The sequence below is a fragment of the Podarcis melisellensis genome (assembly GCF_964234715.1).
Source record: "Podarcis melisellensis genome assembly, chromosome: 2".
Classification (NCBI taxonomy): Eukaryota; Metazoa; Chordata; class Lepidosauria; order Squamata; family Lacertidae; genus Podarcis; species Podarcis melisellensis.
The window spans coordinates 101,228,476-101,247,756 of record NC_138529.1 but is presented as its reverse complement, the minus strand read 5'-3'; the positions used below and the strand labels follow the sequence as shown (position 1 = coordinate 101,247,756).

Here is a 19,281-nt window from a genome sequence, read left to right as displayed (position 1 = left end):
TGGCTGCAACATTCCGGAAAAAAGGAAGAAAATTTTTCATATATTAAAAAAGGAACAATTGGACATTATCTGTTTGCAAGAAACACATGTGACTAGGCTCCACAGAAAAGTGTTAATAAATAAAAGACTTGGTCAGGAATTTATATCTTCAGACATAGTAAAGAAGAGAGGGGTGGTGATATATGCAAAAGAGAGCCTTTCACCTAAATTTCTATTTAAAGATGAACATGGCAGAATCTTGGCAATTGAAATACAACATCAAGGAGAAAAAATTTTGCTATTAGGAATTTACGCACCAAATGAAGGGAAATCGGAATTTTATAAGAAGTTGCATGAGCGCATGCTGGAATATCTGGACTATGACAGCATCATTATGATGGGAGATATGAACGGGATCGTATCAACTAACATGGATAAGTCACAAAGCCAAAAAGTTACTAAAGATGGCAGACTACCAAAGACTTTTTTCGAAATGACAGACAATATGGACTGGATTGATATTTGGAGAACGAAGAACCCCTTGGGAAAAGAAGGAACATTCTTCTCTGAAGCCCAGCTGACTTGGACAAGAATCGACCAAATATGGATTACTAGAGGTCTGGCACCTAAGGTTAGGAAAGTGGAAATCTGCCCAAAGACCTGCTCCGACCATAACGCTTTGAAAATGGACATGACACTACTACCAACCGGCTCTTTTAGATGGAAGATGAATGACAACTTATTTAGAGATCAGGAGATCATTAAGAAGGCCCAAAAAGTTTTAAAGGACTATTTTGAGATAAACTTGAACACTACGGTGGAAAAAAGAACAATTTGGGACGCAAGCAAAGCCGTGATGAGAGGGTTCTTGATACAACAGAATGCTATAAAGAAAAGAACACAAAATGAAAAGAAAGACAAGATTTTGGAGAAAATTAAAGAATTAGAGAAGAAGTTAAGAATAAACCCGAAGTCACAGCTGATTTTGAGAGAAATTAAACTTCACCAGGCACAATATTCTAAACTGATAAATCAGGAAATAGAATGGAAGATTAAATCAATGAAACAAAAAACATTCGAATCGGCAAATAAATGCGGGAAACTGCTGGCCTGGCAGTTGAAGAAGAGACAAAAGTTGAATATAGTAACAAATTTGGAAATTGAAGGAAGAAATATCCAGAACCCTGTGGAGATTAGAAAGTGCTTTCAGAAATATTTTTAAAAACTATATACTCAAGGGCCGCAAAATGAGGTTGAGATTGAACAATTCTTGGAAAAAAATGGACTTAAAAAACTGTCACAAGAAAACAGACTACTCCTGAACAGCCAAATAACACGACAAGAGATCGAACATGCCATTCAGAACATGAAATTGGGCAAATCTCCAGGGCCAGATGGCTTGACCTCCAAGTACTATAAGACATTAAGTGATTATTTGATTCAACCATTGTTGGAGGTTAGCAATGAAATTCTGGAGGGAAAGAAGGCGCCGGAATCGTGGAAGGAAGCCTTCATCACATTGATACCAAAATCAGAAACTGAAAAGACACAACTCAAGAACTATCGCCCCATCTCCCTTTTAAATGTGGATTATAAAATATTTGCTGATGTTTTGGCAGGTAGACTCAAAAGAGTTTTAAATGAAGTAATTCATAAAGATCAGGCTGGCTTTCTCCCAGGTAGACACATGTTTGCTAATACAAGGAACATTATTGACATTTTGGAACTTTTGCAAACAGATATAAACACTAAAGCAGTGCTAATTTTTATAGATGCGGAGAAGGCCTTTGACAACATCTCTTGGAAATTCATGAAGGGAAATTTAAAAGAAATGGGAGTGGGGCGGGGTTTTGAAAATGGGATTGATGCGATATATTCAGAACAAAAGGCAAAATTGATAGTTAACAATGTGGTAACAGAAGAGTTTAAAATTGAAAAAGGAACACGACAAGGCTGCCCGATTTCCCCTCTGTTATTTATTTCAGTTTTGGAGGTGCTCTTGAATTTGATTAGAGGGGACCGGTTGGTGCAAGGGATTCAGGTCGGAGCGAAACAATATAAACTTAAAGCTTTTGCAGATGACCTAGTCTTGACACTGCAGGAGCCAGAATCTAGTACGAAAAGAGTATTACAATTGATTCATGATTTTGGTCAGGTGGCGGGATTCAAGCTAAATAAACAGAAAATGAAGGTGTTGGGGAAAAATTTGACAGATACAGAGTCAGAACGGTTTCAGAGAGAAACAGAACTATCATTGGTAAACATAACAGCAAAAAAACCTAGGGGTAAACAAAAACCTAGGGGTAAACATAACAGCAAAAAATCTGAGTCTATTTAAGGATAATTATGAAAAATGTTGGTCTGAAATCAAGAGAGACTTGGACAGTTGGACAAAATTGAAGCTTTCTTTGTTAGGCCGAATTGCTGCTATTAAGATGAATGTATTGCCAAAGATGTTGTTTTTGTTTCAAACGTTGCAAATTGTGGACAAAACGGAGTGCTTCCGGAAGTGGCAGAGAGATATTTCCAAATTTGTCTGGCAGGGCAAAAAGCCCAGAATTAAGTTTAAGATATTAACCGATGCGAAAGAAAGAGGGGGCTTTGCCCTGCCAGACTTAAGGTTGTACTATGAAGCCGCAGCTTTCTGCTGGCTAAAAGACTGGCTACTTCTCGAAGACACTGATGTGTTGGACTTGGAAGGTTTTAACAATGCTTTTGGTTGGCATGCATACTTATGGTATGACAAAGTTAAGATCAATAAGGCCTTTAAGAACCATATTGTCAGGAAAGCAGTGTTTAATGTCTGGACAAAATACAAAGACTTATTGGAAAATAAAACTCCAAGGTGGCTTTCACCTCTGGAAGCTAAGGCCCGAAAAAGACCCAATATGGAAGCAGATTGGCCAAAATATTGGGAATTGCTAGAAAAAGATGGAAATAATTGGAAATTGCAGAGTTTGGAGAAAATGAAGGATAAAGTGCGAGACTGGTTACATTACGCTCAGATTAAAGAAGTTTTTAAAAATGACAAAAAGTTAGGGTTCCAGGTGGAGAAATCGAAGTTGGAAACAGAATTGTTAGAACCTAAGACTAAGGTTCTAACAATGAGGGACGCGGGTGGCGCTGTGGGTTAAAGCCTCAGCGCCTAGGGCTTGCCGATCGAAAGGTCGGCGGTTCGAATCCCCGCGGCGGGGTGCGCTCCCGTTGTTCAGTCCCAGCGCCTGCCAACCTAGCAGTTCGAAAGCACCCTCGGGTGCAAGTAGATAAATAGGGACCGCTTTCTAGCGGGAAGGTAAACGGCGTTTCTGTGTGCAGCTCTGGCTCGCCAGAGCAGCGATGTCACGCTGGCCACGTGACCCGGAAGTGTCTTCGGACAGCGCTGGCCCCTGGCCTCTTGAGTGAGATGGGCGCACAACCCCAGAGTCTGGCAAGACTGGCCCGTACGGGCAGGGGTACCTTTACCTTTACCTTTAAGACTAAGGTACTTTCAAGAATGTATAACTTGCTGTTGAAATGGAATACACAAGACGAAATGGTTAAATCGGCTATGATAAAATGGGCACAGGATATTGGGCATAACATTATGTTTGAGGACTGGGAAAGGTTGTGGACCACTGGGCTGAACTTTACTGCATGTAATGCTTTGAAGGAAAATGTAATGAAAATGATATACAGATGGTACATGACCCCAGTTAAACTTGCCAAAATATACCATTTGTCTGATAATAAATGCTGGAAATGTAAAGAAAATGAAGGAACATTCTTTCACCTCTGGTGGACCTGCCCTAAAGTGAAGGCCTTCTGGGAAATGATATATAATGAGTTGAAAAAGGTATTTAAGTATACCTTTACTAAGAAACCAGAGGCCTTCCTTCTGGGTATTGTCGGCCAGAAGGTGCTAAAGAAGGACAGAACATTCTTTATGTATGCAACAACGGCAGCAAGGATACTTATCGCTAAGAACTGGAAAACTCAAGATCTACCCACACTGGAAGAATGGCAGATGCAACTGATGGACTATATGCAACTGGCGGAGATGACTGGCAGAATTCAAGACCTGGGAGAAGAAAGGATTGAAGAAGATTGGAAGAAATTTAAGATTTATCTACAAAAATATTGTGATTTAGTGGAATATTAAGAAGGATGCTTGGTTATAAATAATTAGCCATCACTGAATTGGATCAGAATTTGACGATAAGCGAGATTAAGAGAAACAAAAATTTGTTGGAGAATTGTTACATTATATTTAAATGAGTGGTTACAAAATTGCAAATAAGATGATAATTTGCTTGAAAAAATTTATTAACGATGTAAGTGGGAGCGGGAGATGTGAGGAAGTCCAAAGAAGTTATGAAATTTTGTTAAAACAAAGCAATGCTGTTTATTATCTTTGTATTTCTTTTATAAAAAACCCTAATAAATATTTTTTTAAAAAAAGGTTGCCAAAAACCAACCCGCAATACACAGAGTCAAAGAGGAAGCCACAATGAGGCAAAGGAGGAGGTGAGTTGAGCAGCACAAGCACTAGAAAGGGAGCCGTGGCTGAGGAGGAAGGGGCAGCACTGACCCCAGGGAAGCCAGATGCAGCCTGACTGGTGTGCCTCCACATGTTGGACTACAACTTTCATCAGCCTTGAGCATCGGTCATGTTGGTTGGGGTGATCTCCAACAATATTTGAAACATCATGGGTTCTCCACTTCTGGTTTAAACCATGGTCCCTATGTGGATGACTCCTCCATCACTGTTGCTACTTGTTTTATTTTTTCCATTGTGTGCCTTAAAAAAAATGCATTGGAATTTGTACATTGCCTAGGGAGGATTTGTATCAAGAAAGGCAGGATAGAAATATATTTGTTGTTGTTGCCGTCGTCATCACCACCACCACACCTCTAGTCTCTAAACTCCAATATAATTTTTTTAAAAAATAATGGCTCCCAAACTGCAAGTAAACCAACTACAGTGGTACCTCCGGATGCGAACGGGATCTATTCCAGAGCCCCGTTCGCATTCCGAACAGAACGTAAGACGCGACAGTGCATGAGCATGTCGCGTTTTGCCGCTTCCACGCATGCATGTGATGTCATTTTGACCATCTGCACATGTGCAAGCGGCAAAGCTGGAAGTAACATGTTCCGTTACTTCCGGGTCGCCACAAAGCGCAACCCGAAAGTGCTCAACCTAAAGCATATTTATCCCAAGGCATGACTGTACACTGCTTTAAAGCCACTTCTGAGATAAGGAGGAGGTGGGGTTGCGGGCTTCATGCCCCTTCCCACACTCACGGGGGCTGGCTCCAGCCCATGCAATAGCAGGGAATCCTCGGACGCGTCATTCCCTGAGCCAGCCAATCGGCCACGCCAATCGGCTGGCTCGGGGGCGTGGCCTCGCCTACTTAGGTCTGGCGCGGCCGAGGGTCTCCCTCTTTCCCGGATCACAGCTGACCTGGTTTTCCCTCCCCTCCCACCCGTTAGGTAGGTTCCCTGACGTTGCTATGGACTTCGGTCGGTTGCCGTCAAGGGGCCTGGTAGGAATTTTTCCAACTGGCAGATTGGCACCAGCCATTTGGTTTTTGCCTACCTCGTAGGAAACCATCACAACTCCACGGTATTGGCGGTTAGGCATTGGTGGGGGTACAGTTCTATTGTTATGCAGATGAAGGGGGGAAGAGCACCATCACTTACTGGTAGTCCAGTAAAGGATTCTGGGGGGAGTGGCCTTGTCCTAAGCCTATGGAGGTGTGGGCCCATGGCACGCCCCCACGTGGTGACCCCGGGGGGAGATCTTCCCACTGGTGGTTAACCCTCACCGGTCTTCAAGCATGCACGCTGAAGCCGGTTAGGACCAATGCCTAAGCCAATACCGCTCAATTCCTGTAATCAATAAGGTTGTGGCCTAATTTGATCCATTAACTCGAATTCTTGTGTCCCATGTCTTTATTTCCATGGGGGGAGGCGGGAACTCGCCGCACAATGGTTATTTGCTTATCAACCCTAAATCAATGCTTTTAATGGAAGGATCTACCATGGAATTTCCATTAAACAAACTCCAACCAGCAGACTTTGCCCATTTTCACCCTATATGCTTCATCTCTGTCACTGTATGGAATCCTCTCTTTTGTTTATCCAAACTTCCAATTGCCTGAATATTTTAGAGCTTTCCTGTTTGGAATTGCAAGGTCACATCCAATTTTATCTTCTCAAATAAGTCTTCCTTGTTCCCTCTTAACCTGAACTAATGGTACCCTATGGACATTGCACTGTGGAATAAATGCACCTCTTGGTTCAGAGCTGAAACCTGAGGGGGAGAAAAACAACTTATTGCTGTAATTGAGCTTCAAGTAATTCCAATACAAACAAATTTTCAGTGTGGTTTTGGTTTTTGGCTGCTGGAAGATTAGCTGCTTATCTATCCCAGCACATAGATAACAGCTCCTCTCTCTATTGTAGGCTAAGCATCCAGTACCATAGGGCAGGAAACCACCAAGAGACACCATTTACAAAACAAAGATAAACCATCATTGTTGCATTTATTTATTTTTTTGCCCACAGTCAATCCTGATCTACCTATTTGTGCTGAAAGTGAACATGTGTTTCTCTACTCCAGCTGAGGAAGATTTCAGGGTGTGGACAAGGCATCAGGGTAGGGGATTTCTGAGGTATGTGTGACAAAGGTGGGAAAGGTTAACCCCTTCCCACGCACAATGTGGCCATAGGAAGACAGGGGAATTCCCTGCTGGGTCTTTTTAAGAGGTACAACTAGTACTAGCATGCTGTTTAATACCCTATACTTATGTAGTACAGTGGTACCTCGGGTTACATACGCTTCAGGTTACATACGCTTCAGGTTACAGACTCCACTAACCCAGAAATAGTGCTTCAGGTTAAGAAATTTGCTTCAGGATGAGAACAGAAATTGTGCTCAGGCAGCGCAGCAGCAGCAGGAGGCCCCATTAGCTAAAGTGGTGCTTCAGGTTAAGAACAGTTTCAGGTTAAGAACGGACCTCTGGAACGAATTAAGTACTTAACCCAAGGTACCACTGTATATCCCTGAAACTTTGGACTCACGTCAATGGATTTACCTTCTAAAATACGTTTAATTTATCTTAAGTAGGGATGGGGGAGAAATTCGATTCTGTTTGCATTTAAAAGCAAACTTACCCAATTTGCACTGTTCAAAACAGTATATGAACTGGAACACAGCCGTACTTTGAAATCTGCAATTTTCTGAATTTTTCAGTGCCCACCACCAGTCAAGTAATGCATACAAAATTGCACGCACCAGAGTAAAAGGCATTAAAATGCATATATTCATGAAAATAACACACAAAAATGAACTGAGGAAATTGCTTAGCAAAAAAGTGTACATTAAGCAAAATTGCACAAAGAATGTGCGTATTAGGAGAAATTTGCACAAAATGCTGGTGATTTTTCATAGCAGAGAGATCCAAGGTGACACTGGGCAAATGTGATGTCATGAAAGAACTCTTTAACTCTTAAAGCTGGAGTTTTGCTAATAGTTTGAAAGAGAATATCATGACACTAATATGAGGACAAGCTGCTAGGGTGGGTAGAGGAAGCATTATCCTTCATATGAAATATTTTTTTTCCAAACTAAAAACTCTTCTTCACCACAGTGCCATAAATTATACAAAGTTCATCCTATTTTCCATCATGTTAATGTCTTTTACTGGAGAACTATCAGAGGTAGAAAACGCTGAAAGAATTAAAGTCTCTAGAAGCTGCCAGACCTAACAGAGAGCAGTAAAAGAACTGCATTACTTTAAAAGTTGGGATTGGAATTTGTTTCCCCATTAGGTCAGCAAGTCTCCGCATACTGCACATATGCTGTAAATTTTATGAAGTGTATTAACTAAGTTTATTAATATTTGAAAATTACTCACAAAATCAATTGCAGAAATAGAGCTGAAATATTCACTACCATGTTCCAGCCCTAGCAGAACTTCAAACTGTCTTCTGCTGCATAAATAAAAGAGGCAAAACATACAGAGTTTTCATTTCAAAGCATTGCCAGCCTTTACAGAATCCCATAATAGTATTCCCTTCCCCCTCTCCCTCTCTCTTGGAATTACCATACGTTTTAATGTGCTTTAAGATTTTTTGACTGATGGTCCTTTAGCAAATTTCTGTGCTTTTGCTGAGGGGCAATTAATTGTGATTTGCATGATTTCATCAGCAATTTAAAAGCTACAAAGGCAGAGTCAAGCAATGATACAAATATGAATGTAATTCCTTCCTGGTTGGCTAAAACTATTCTGTTTTCAGGTGGACAGGACACAAATGCAGACATGGAGTGGAAATCTCAAAGAAATTGCAAGATAAAACGAAGGAACAAAAAGAAGAGCGAGCAACCTAACAGCCAAGTGAGGCAAAAGGTATATTTTGTCCAGCCTCCTCTTTCCAAATCTGAATAGCCAGGTGCCTCTGGGAACATCACAAACAGTGGCATGAAAGAAATGGCAAGCAGGAAAAAGGACTGTGCAAGAAGGAATTGTTTTAAAATACTGCGAAATACAGGAAAGTTCAATATCTGGAGGAACTTTACAGCAGCAATTTCAGACAAGCAACATGATAAGCAGTAATGTGGAAGCGTTAAGGATTGCCCTCACTTTGAAATGACCCTAACTTGAATGGGCTGCTTGGCATCATAGAATCATAGAATCATAGAATCATAGAATCATAGAGTTGGAAGAGACCACAAGGGCCATCGAGTCCAACCCCCTGCCAAGCAGGAAACACCATCAGAGCACTCCTGACATATGGTTGTCAAGCCTCTGCTTAAAGACCTCCAAAGAAGGAGACTCCACCACACTCCTTGGCAGCAAATTCCACTGTCGAACAGCTCTTACTGTCAGGAAGTTCTTCCTAATGTTTAGGTGGAATCTTCTTTCTTGTAGTTTGGATCCATTGCTCCGTGTCCGCTTCTCTGGAGCAGCAGAAAACAACCTTTCTCCTATGATGTCATCGTGTTCACTGAAGAATCCTTGATTGTCTCAGAGTGATGGCAATATAGTTCAGGAAGCAGTTTGCTTTGCTTGTTCTCACGGATGTCAATATGTAGCCAAACCCGAACAGCTATGTGGACAGGTCCGTTTCCAAGATGAAGAAGACCAAAGATAAAGGGCCATAAAGCTGTAGTGGACTGGGGAATGGATGGTCAGAAAGCGGACAGCAAACACACTTTCCATACATGTTGTAGTTCCAGTGGATACCCCACTCCCCACAAAGCTAAACATTTGCACCAGGCAAGAGAGGGAAAGGAATGAGATTACTCTATATCTTAGATTAAAATCTGAGCCAGAGTTTCATTCATTGGCTCAGAGATAAAGTAAATGTCTTTGAAACCTCTCTAATCCAGAGATCAACTTTGTTTTCCACTAGAAATAAATTTTTCAACAGCAATCTTGTGGCTGAAAGGTCAGAGTCCACTTTCAGATTTTAGAATTAATATTGTGAGACCTTAGAATTCTTCTTTAGATATTAAACTCGTGGACTCTAGTCTGTTGAAACACATGCCATAATAAAATGTGCTGTTCTTTATGGTACCATAAGACTCTTGTTGAAAAAGTAGGCATGATCTCTGGCCAAGTATCGGGATCTGCCAGGGAGGCTAGTGAATATAAATGGAGATCTAGTGCTGCTAGGTTGCCTGTCTCAGTAAGATGCTTACTTTAATTTCCTGATTTTCCCCCCAAACCAAGCCAATCTGCTTTATTGCATCTTCAGTCAGTTCAATTAACAAATAAACAAAACATTATGCTTCTGATACTGCATGAAGTGTGTATTGTGGCTGCACACTTCATTAATTGGAAACCGACATATGGCAATTTTTAGGTCACTGTTGCACCACTGAAAACAGACACATCCATCAATGCCAACATCTCTCATGTGCTGAGCAGCACCCACTGCTTTTAGCAAAAGGGTTAACATTATTATAAAAGGAAGATAAAATGGAATACTGTACTGATATGTTTCTAATGAAAAGGGCTACGTTTTAGGAGCACATCACTGACAATCCTCAGTGTTAACTGAATGAGCACAGGGAAGCACCTAAGCTGTCATTTGTCTTGCTCTGTTCTGTTTTTAAATCATCCTTATTCCACTTTTTGAACCTCGGGTGGAACCCCTCAAGGAGGCTTGCAATCGCAAGTTAAAAGTATAATTATAGGTAGGAACTTGAGAAATCAATTCAAGAATGTGTGTGTGTGTATCAACCACCCTGCATCGATTACTCCCCCGCCTTATGTGACCGTAACAGAGCATAAAATGTTGTTGTTGTTGTTGTTGTTGTTGTTACTGTTACTGTTATTTCATTTATGAATTGCTTCCTACAAAGCATCTTAAAGCAATTTCACAATACAAAAAACTACGGTATCCCTCTGGCCTTATTTTGCGCTGACAAACGTGAACTTTGATGATGGGAAACAAATAGGAAAGGTGCTTTGAACACAAAATGAGCCCTGTGCACAGAATTGTCTGGCCTAACAACACAGGTAGAAACTTGCACGTGTCACTAAATCTTCTCTCTGTGGGATGCAAGAAGGTGCTTTCCCTCACAAGTCCGTACACCCAAACGCCTCTCCTCTTCAACAACTGGGGGTGTCAGGGCAGGTCACGACACACAGACAAGCAAGGGAAGAGGAAGCTTTCAGTCTGTGATGGAGAGCTGGCGCAACTGTCTTCCCAAGCCCCACCCTCTCTCTTCCCCAACCAGCTGATCACCCAGCCCTCCTTACTTGTAAGCAGACTTTCTTCTGCAAAGTTACTGCCTGCAAAGTTACTGAGCCAGATGGACCAATGGCCTAACTCAATACAAGGCAGATCTTATGTTTCTATGTTTGGAGATGGCAGCAGTAGAACTCAGCAGCTGTCATTCTTTACCTCAAAAGCCCTCTTGAAAGACCCTGTTGATGGCACTGTGTCATAGGACGGGCATCAATGGGAGGGCTTTGCCCCAGAGTTTATGGCTCATGGTTTGTCTGGGAGAAGGAAACCATGAACTCTTATGTCAAATGATGGCTTAGCTCAGCGATGTGCCAGAACAACCAGGGAGGAGCAAAGTGGCCATGATCCCAGAGCCCGTGTGCTACTGTGTTCACACCAAACTATGGTTTGGCTTAGCATGATGTGCAGACCAGGCCCTTGTCTGTTCTTTTAAGTTTTAGTCTATAATATAACTACGACTTTCAAACCCAGTGGTTAGAATCACAGCTGCCACCTCTGGGGGCGGGGTGCCTCAGCACCCACAAAATTTCCACTGTGGGTGCCTAAGCATGTCTGCGGCCGCAGCAGGCCCCAATAGAGGCCCTGAGGTGGAGGCAGAGGCCCTGGCCCAGTTGCTGCTGCCTCAGCACCAGAAAACCAGCGGAAGCAAGGCTGCAGGTGGTGGTGGCAGGCAGAGACCAAGCAGTGTGTGTTTGCGTGTGTGTGCATGCACGCGATGTAGCATCATGACGTTAAGTTGCGCATGTGCCGCTGGGCACCCACAATTGGGGGCCCAAGTTGGCACCATTAACCAGACTGAAAGCCTCCTTTCTCATAGGGCTAAGGGCTTTGCGACAGACCACCTTTTTACGCTGACTTTTATTTGTGAAGAAAATTCTCTCTTTCCCTGCTCCCCTTTATCTTTGTGCAAGTGAGCTGGGTAGCTGAAAAGAGTTGGAAGGGCTGCTTTCCTGTTTGTTCCCTGCTCTGGCACCTTTCCGTTCTGCGCTCCCCGAGTAGCACCATTCTAAAGGCTAATAGCCTTGGAGGAGGCCAGGGAAGCCTAGAAGAAAAGGCCAATCATGGCGCAGTTAAAAAGGTCAAAAGTTGCTCCCTGAAGGGAGAGAAGGGGACGTGAGTGAGGGATGAGAGAAAGACAGCTGCAAAGGCTAAGAGCTGTACACCAAAGGGCGAGATGCTTGTCTTTTGTTGCTCAAACTGCTTGCCTCAGGGAGGGGTTCGGCCTTTTTGTTGTGGTTCTCCTCCATGCTGCAATTACCCTGCAAATCCCTGGCTCTGGCAAGAAAACGGGAAGCGAATCTTGAAATTAATCATAATAATAGCAATGGTAATAACTCTTTGGAACTATTTTTTTACTTTTAAGGAAGGCCAAAGCACAACAGTAGCACAGCCGTACCTTTGTGGATGTAAAAGTAGAGGTGGGTGTGTTCATGAATGTGCATGGTAACTGCGTCTCAGTTTCTTTTCTACCAACAGCAGATGCACACAAAATAACAAGGCCTGCAATTTTAAGCAGACCCTCCAAGTGTCCCTATTTTCCAGGGACATTCCTGGATTTGGAGAAGCTGTTCTGATTTCTGATTTTATCTGGGAATATCCCGCTTTTCCCTATTTCAATTGGAGAAATGTCAGAGGGAATGGAATAGGGCATCCCTATTTTCATCTGAGAAATGTTGGAGGGTATGTTTTAAGCTAGGCACTGAATTCCTGTGTGCCATCCAGCACCCTCTGGTTCACAGCTACTTATCTTTGTTGCCTCCAGCAGTAAAGAGCCAAGTGCTTCCTTTTGTTTAATCTAAAGTGAGCTACTTCTTTAGCATCAAAGGTGGCCTCTGTGTTGACCTTACCTGGGCACCAGGATAAGATATTTCTGCTTTTGTAAAAGCTCCGTCCAGGCCGGCTGCTCACGCTGCTCTGAATCAACACCTTAGAAGTAACCCCAGGAGCCAGCTGATTTAACACAGTGGGTGAAAGGCAGTTTTCCACAAGCCAGTGGGAGCAGGCAGATGGACTAAGAGCGCCACACAGAATATGAAATGTTATTTGAAAAGTGATTGGCAATGAGGAAAGGTAGCCAGCTGCTATTTACTCAGTAGCTACCTGCCAAAAGAAAAAGAAAAAAAGGGAGGTTTCTGAACTTAATATGCCAGTATCCTCCTTTGAGAAACCAATGTCGTTTTCAATGTACAGAATTTATAAATGACACTGCAGTCCTGACAAAAAAAATTCCTTCCAGTAGCACCTTAAAGACCAACTAAGTTAGTTCTTGGTATGAGCTTTCGTGTGCATGCACACTTCTTCAGGTACTGCAGTCCTGAGTATCCCATTGGTAGAGATGCCCCTGACTCGGGAGCACATCAAACAAAAGGAAATTCCCTGCACAGAAGTAATATAAATAGGAAATCTGAATGATGTGTAGTTTGTGATATTTAAGCAAAGTATCTCCTGGTATGTCCCACAGAGAAATTTACGGTCTGCAAATAAAAACATCCTGAATATCCCAGGCCGCAGAGAGGTTAGGCTGGCCTCAACTAGAGCCAGGGCTTTCTCGGCCGCGGCTCCAATCTGGTGGAACGCTCCGTCTCAAGAGACTAGGGCCCTGCGGGACCTGACATTTTCCCGCAGGGCCTGCAAGACAGAGCTGTTCCACCAGGCCTTTGGTCAGGGCGCAGCCTGACCCCCTCCTCTGGCAATCTGCACAGAATTTTGCTTAATTGGTTGTCATCAATTTGATTTTAATTTGATTTTAATTAATTTTATAATGAATGTTTTTAGAATGTTGGATTATTTTGATTGTTGTTAGCCGCCCTGAGCCCAGCTTCGGCTGGGGAGGGCGAGATATAAATTATTATTATTATTATTATTATTATTATTATTATTATTATTATTATTATTATCTGTTTAACAAGTGAGAGCTGGACCATAAAGAAGGCTGATCACGAAAGAATTGATGTTTTTGAATTATGGTGCTGGAGGAGACTCGAGAGAAGAAGATCAAGAAGATCAAACCTCTCCATTCTTAAGGAAATCAGCCCTGAGTGCTCACTGGAAGGACAGATTGTGAAGCTGAGGCTCCAATACTTTGGCCACCTCATGAGGAGAGAAGATTCCTTAGAAAAGACCCTGATGTTGGGAAAGATTGAGGGCACAAAGGGGACAACAGAGGATGAGATGGTTGGACAGTGTTTTTGAAGCTACCAACATGAGTTTGACCAAGCTACGGGAGGCAATGGAAGTGCCTGGTGTGCTCTGGTCCATGGGGTCACAAAGAGTCGGACACGACTAATCAACTAAACAATAACAAGGAATGGGGACAGAGGAGAAAATTGCTTCAGTTTGCATTTAAAGATGGACCTATCTAATTTACACTTCTGGGGGGGGGGGACAGCTGGAATAGATGGAACACTACCATCCTTTGAAATTTACACGTCTCTGAATTTTGCAATGCAGTTCTCCAGCATATACTAGGGGAAGGTGTGTGTAAATTCAGAATAAATAAATAAATAAAAATGGCCGTTTCTGAATCTCTAAGGTCTACTGAAGACTTTTTAAAAATCCCAATGAACATTTTATTCTGATTATATCATTTTTACAAATTTCTACTTTCTTCGTACAGATGTCTCCCTACTTACACAGGGGTTACATTCCCAGGTACCACACATATATGTGAAATTGCATATAGTGGGCATGGAATTAGGCCTTGTTAGCTGGTTGAGTCAGAAGCCTGCACATAGGCTGCAACTGCTGAGATGGAAACACAGAATATGTTAGGGTTGCCATGTTTCAAATGTAAAAAACCAGGACACGCCGAAAATTGTCTTGCCTAAGATTCAGGACAAAGCACTGCCTTTCAGAAATTCCCCCGGGATGTGAATTTTGCCTTTGAAATCCCGGTAATGTCCTGGAAAATCCAGGCATATGGCAGCCCTAGAATATGTATTCTACCCTCAATGTAGTAGACAATCGGTAGGCCAATTTGTCTTCGGCAAAGATTGAGATGTGAACTTGTACACACACACACTTGAAAATTGGAACTGGATAATTCTCAGCACAATTCTACATCGCTGCAGGCAGTGCAGAAAGATGGTCCTGCGCCTGCTGAAGAAGCTGGAAAACAATTGTAATCATGAGAAGAAAGCTGAAATTCAGTGAAATTGAAAAGGCGGCACTGCAGAAGACGACATAAACCTAGAACGAAAAAGGACAGGCAAGCAGAATGGAGAACTACAAATGGAAATGGGGAAATCGTGGTCATAAGCCACAATAAAAATGAGCTGTTAGCCATCAACAATGCTCAGCTGCAATGTAGATCCCTGGTTCAGATGGCATTTTCTTATTTGTAGATGGCCTATGCTGTTTGTTTGCTTTAATTTGTATCACTTTTAAAAAAATTGTCCCTGTTCATTTTTACAACATAGCAGGTTTCCGACGGCAGTTTATCTGACACAGACTGCAGAAAGGTAATCAAGTTGAGAAATACAAAATGCTCCTTTTTTTGCCCGCAGGCTTCCAGAGGGACATGAAAAAAGCAATTTCTGTGTGCATATCCTAAATGTAATGTCTAGTCTTAATCAATGTTACTTCTGCAGGAGAGAGGGGGGAAGGGATAATGAGAAGCATCACTACTTATCACTCTGACCACAGTGCAGAGCAAGTTCTTGTGCAGGCAAGCAGAATTGAAGATCCAACTTAATTTCATTTGAACAAAGTTTTAAAGGTTCCAGGAGATGCGGCGGAAGAATTTGCAAGAGCTGGAAGGGGGGGAGCACGTCCCTTTTAAGCACCTCTTCTCCTCTATCAATCAAGTTGACCCCTCCTCCTTCTCAAACCCCATTTACCAGCATTTCCTGAGAGGCAGTACACAGCCTTACCTTTTGTTGTTCTCAGTTAAACCTGCCACTCTATTATCCCCTGCCTTTCCCAGTCTGCAGGCATTGTAGCGGCAGATCTGCATGAATGAAAATGGTTCCTGCTTATTTAAAACTGAGAAACTAGATACAGTGGTACCTCAAGTGACATACGCTTCAGCTTACAGACTCCGCTAACCCAGAAATAGTGCTTCAGGTTAAGAACTTTGCTTCAGGATGAGAACAGAAATCATGCTCTGGTGGCGCAGCAGCAGGAGGAGGCCCCATTGGCTAAAGTGGTGCTTCAGGTTAAGAACAGTTTCAGGTTAAGTACGGACCTCCGGAACGAATTAAGTACTTAACCTGAGGTACCACTGTACCTCAAAATATTGTATGAGAAGAAGACCCAGACATCAGGGGCAGAACATATGTTTTGCATGCTGAAGGTCCTAGCTCCAGTCCCCCAGTTGAAGGATCCAAGGTATTAACACAGGAAGCCAACTTATGCTGAATCAGACCATTGGTCCATCTAACTCAGTGTTGTCTGCACTGACTGGCAGTGGCTCTCTGGGATTTCAGGCACCAATCTCTACCAGGATCCAGCTTCCAGTACATGTTCCATGCAGGAGCGGCCAAGGATCTCACTACTATGTGGCATGTTTAATGTATGGACATGGGAGATGCCTGCACTGACACTGTATCATCACGCTTAATGAGTAATGTGTGCAGCTATGCCTGTTTTTCCCCCTCTTACATTAATTAAATTACAGGCATGGAGGTTGAGCATTGTTATCAGGATCACAGCATGCAGGGAGGGGAGGTTTGTAATTAATGCAGAGTGTGTGGGGGGTGTTCCTCCCTAGCTCCTCCCCCTCCCAGAAAATAACATTTAAAAATCAGGGTCCCCTTCCTCCCAAGATTCACAAAGATTATATACAGAAGCTATGAGAATCCACAACTCCTTTAGTGCCCTTGGGTGCTGCTCATCAAGCCCTGGAAATCTGAATTCATTTAAAGTAGCTGGGTGTTTCCTTACTGCCTCTTTTCCTATCTTAGGCTGCAGCTCCCTCCTTGCATCCTTCATTCTGTTATCACCAGGTTGTGCATCGTTTTCCTTTTGGATGAAGAAAGAGGCAAAGTAGTTGAGCAGTCCGCCTTCACACAATAGCATTTCTCCATCTTCTCCTTGCAGAGAACCCACTGTTTGCTTGTTCTTCCTCTTGCTTTGAATATAGCTAAATAAAAATTTTATTATTCTTTTTAACCTTTCTTGCAAGCCTGAGCTCATTCTGAGCTTTAGCCCACCTGACCTTCTCCCTGCAACTGTTGGCTACTCTTGTATACTCCTCCTTTATGATTTCCCCTTTCTTCCATTTCTTTTACACACCCTTTAAAAATCTGAGCTCATCTGTAAGCTCCTTATACAGCCACACCGTGTGTATTTTTTCTACAAGCCTCCCACTTTTCTTTCTTGTTGGAGTTGTCTGCATTTGTGCCTCCAATATTCCACCTTTAAGAAATTCTCATCCATCTTGAACTCCTTTCTCGCCGAGTACTTCTGACCATGGGATCTCACCCAGCAGCTCCTTAAGCTTTTTGAAATCCGCCTTCTTAAAAGTCCTACACTCAACTTTCCCTTGCCTCTCTACAGCGAAGCCCAAGATCAAATTCAGACCTCCCCCCCCCAACAAATATCAAGTCAGCTAAGATGCTTGGTATTGATTTAATTGCTAAATTGGGGGACAAGAAATATTAAAAAGATTGAATAGAAATACAGTGCTATTCTAATCATATTAGTCTAAAGCATGAGGTAGTGAGAAAAGTCACCGAGAAAGACCATATCACATTCAAATATTTGGAGAAACAGAATGTGGACATCTAATGATGTACCACTTTATCTCTTTGTTAGAAAATGCACCTGCTTGAAATAAAATTGAAGCCCAGCAAACTCCCCATACTAGACTACTCTCACCAGGTGTGTGGACGTTTTCTTGGTTACGCTTTCTACATGGTCTCTGAATGGAATGAGCATAACTTCAAAGCAGACTGTACTTCATACAGTTTCTAATCTCTGTCTAGACTTCCCCTAAAATTAACTTCCTGGCATGTCTGGTGAGACTTTGAGATGATAATGAATTTGTCACAACTGCACGCTGTAGGCGAGTCACGTGATCCCTTGAGGGATCGGAATCTCTTGGAGGAGATAAGTACCTACATCATCACAGGGCCAGGCCTTTTCAGTGAGGCAATTTCCACAAGGCCGATGGGCTAGTCAGAAAGGCAAGCTGAGATCCAGTGACTGAAAGGCAATTTGGGTGGACAATGCATAATGCAGGAATGGTGGAAATTGATGGGTGGGGGCTTAAAGCAGGGGTCTGAAGCTTGTGGAACTCCAGATGTTACTAGACTAAAAGGTAAAGGACCCCTGACAGTTAAGTCCAGTCACAAACAACTCAGGTTGCGGTGCTCATCTCGCTTTACTGGCTGAGGGAACCGACGTTTGTCCGCAGACAGTTACTAGACTACAACACCCATAATTCCTGATCATGCTGGTGGGGATGATGGAAGTTCTAGAGGGTCACAGGTTAGTAAGGTAAAGGGACCCCTGACATTAGGTCAAGTCGTGACCAACTCTGGGGTTGAGGTGCTCATCTTGCTTTATTGGCCGAGGGAGCCGGCGTACAGCTTCCGGGTCATGTGGCCAGCATGAATGAGCCGCTTCTGGCAAACCAGAGCAGCGCACGGAAACGCCGTTTACCTTCCCGCTGGAGTGGTACCTATTTATCTACTTGCACTTTGACATCCTTTCAAATTGCTAGGTTGGCAGGAGCAGGGACTGAGCAACGGGAGCTCACTCCATGGCGGGGATTCAAACCGCCAACCTTCTGATCGGCAAGTCCTAGGCTCTGTGGTTTAACCCACAGGTTAGTGACCCCTTAATTAAAGACATGAAATAACTCAAGGGGGACATCTCCACTCTAGTTCCTGGAAGAGCCATAATGTGGTCCTGCCCACAGCAAGGGTCCTTGACACTCACCAAACCCCACCACAAACTTCCCTTCCCTTGCCATTCCGTTCTTTTTCTTGTCATCTTTTAAAAACTAATTTTTCTTCCTTTACTTCATTTATTTATGCATTTCCTCCAATGAGCTGAGTAGTACAAAGTGCATCATAGGCACAACTCTGCCTCTCCTATTTTACATATCCGCAGTGTCGCCTTTGTATTGAAAATTTCCACCAATTAGTCCTGACAACAGTTACTTTAGATTTCGTCTTTTAAATATGCCCACGTTTTTGTCAATTAAGCTTATATGAAGAAAAATGCTCTCGCACACTCAAAATATCAAAGTGAGCCAACATTTTAATTTCCATGAGTGAGGAAGCATGAAGGCAAATACCTCGACTGAACTTGATAAAGGTAGATACATTATTTTGGTAGCACTGCCTATAAATGATGATAAATGAAGATGTAGAATGCTCTTATTGAAGTATATCAAGCTACTCTGCACAGCCCTCACATATCAATGGAATTATATTTCCTTCGCTTTTGCAGAGCAACATATTCATTTCTGAACAGCACTTAAAATTCTCCTCATTGCCCCCCACCACACCACACCACCCCCTTCCCCCCTCCTTCTTTGAAAGTGCAGGTCAATGAGTACACTAGATAGAAAGTTCTCAAGCTAATGATTTATAGAAGAGCTTTTGTTGA

The 19,281-nt window shown here is 42.7% G+C and overlaps 1 protein-coding gene and 1 long non-coding RNA gene across 7 annotated transcripts in view; both read right to left on the bottom strand.

Moving 5' to 3' along the window:
* The window catches only part of FHIT (fragile histidine triad diadenosine triphosphatase), a 1,051,187-nt gene that overhangs the window by 559,282 nt on the left and 472,624 nt on the right, over positions 1–19,281 (bottom strand). The gene's annotated exons all lie outside the window — the stretch shown is intronic.
* On the bottom strand, positions 6,040–8,634 carry LOC309365392. 2 transcript variants are annotated; one of them, XR_014166097.1, is made up of 3 exons: positions 8,607–8,634; positions 7,881–7,956; positions 6,040–6,274 (listed from the first exon to the last, which is right to left on the bottom strand). It is a non-coding gene; the product is annotated as an uncharacterized lncRNA (long non-coding RNA). The 2 variants fall into 2 exon arrangements; XR_014166098.1 differs by lacking the exon at positions 8,607–8,634 and adding an exon at positions 8,070–8,395.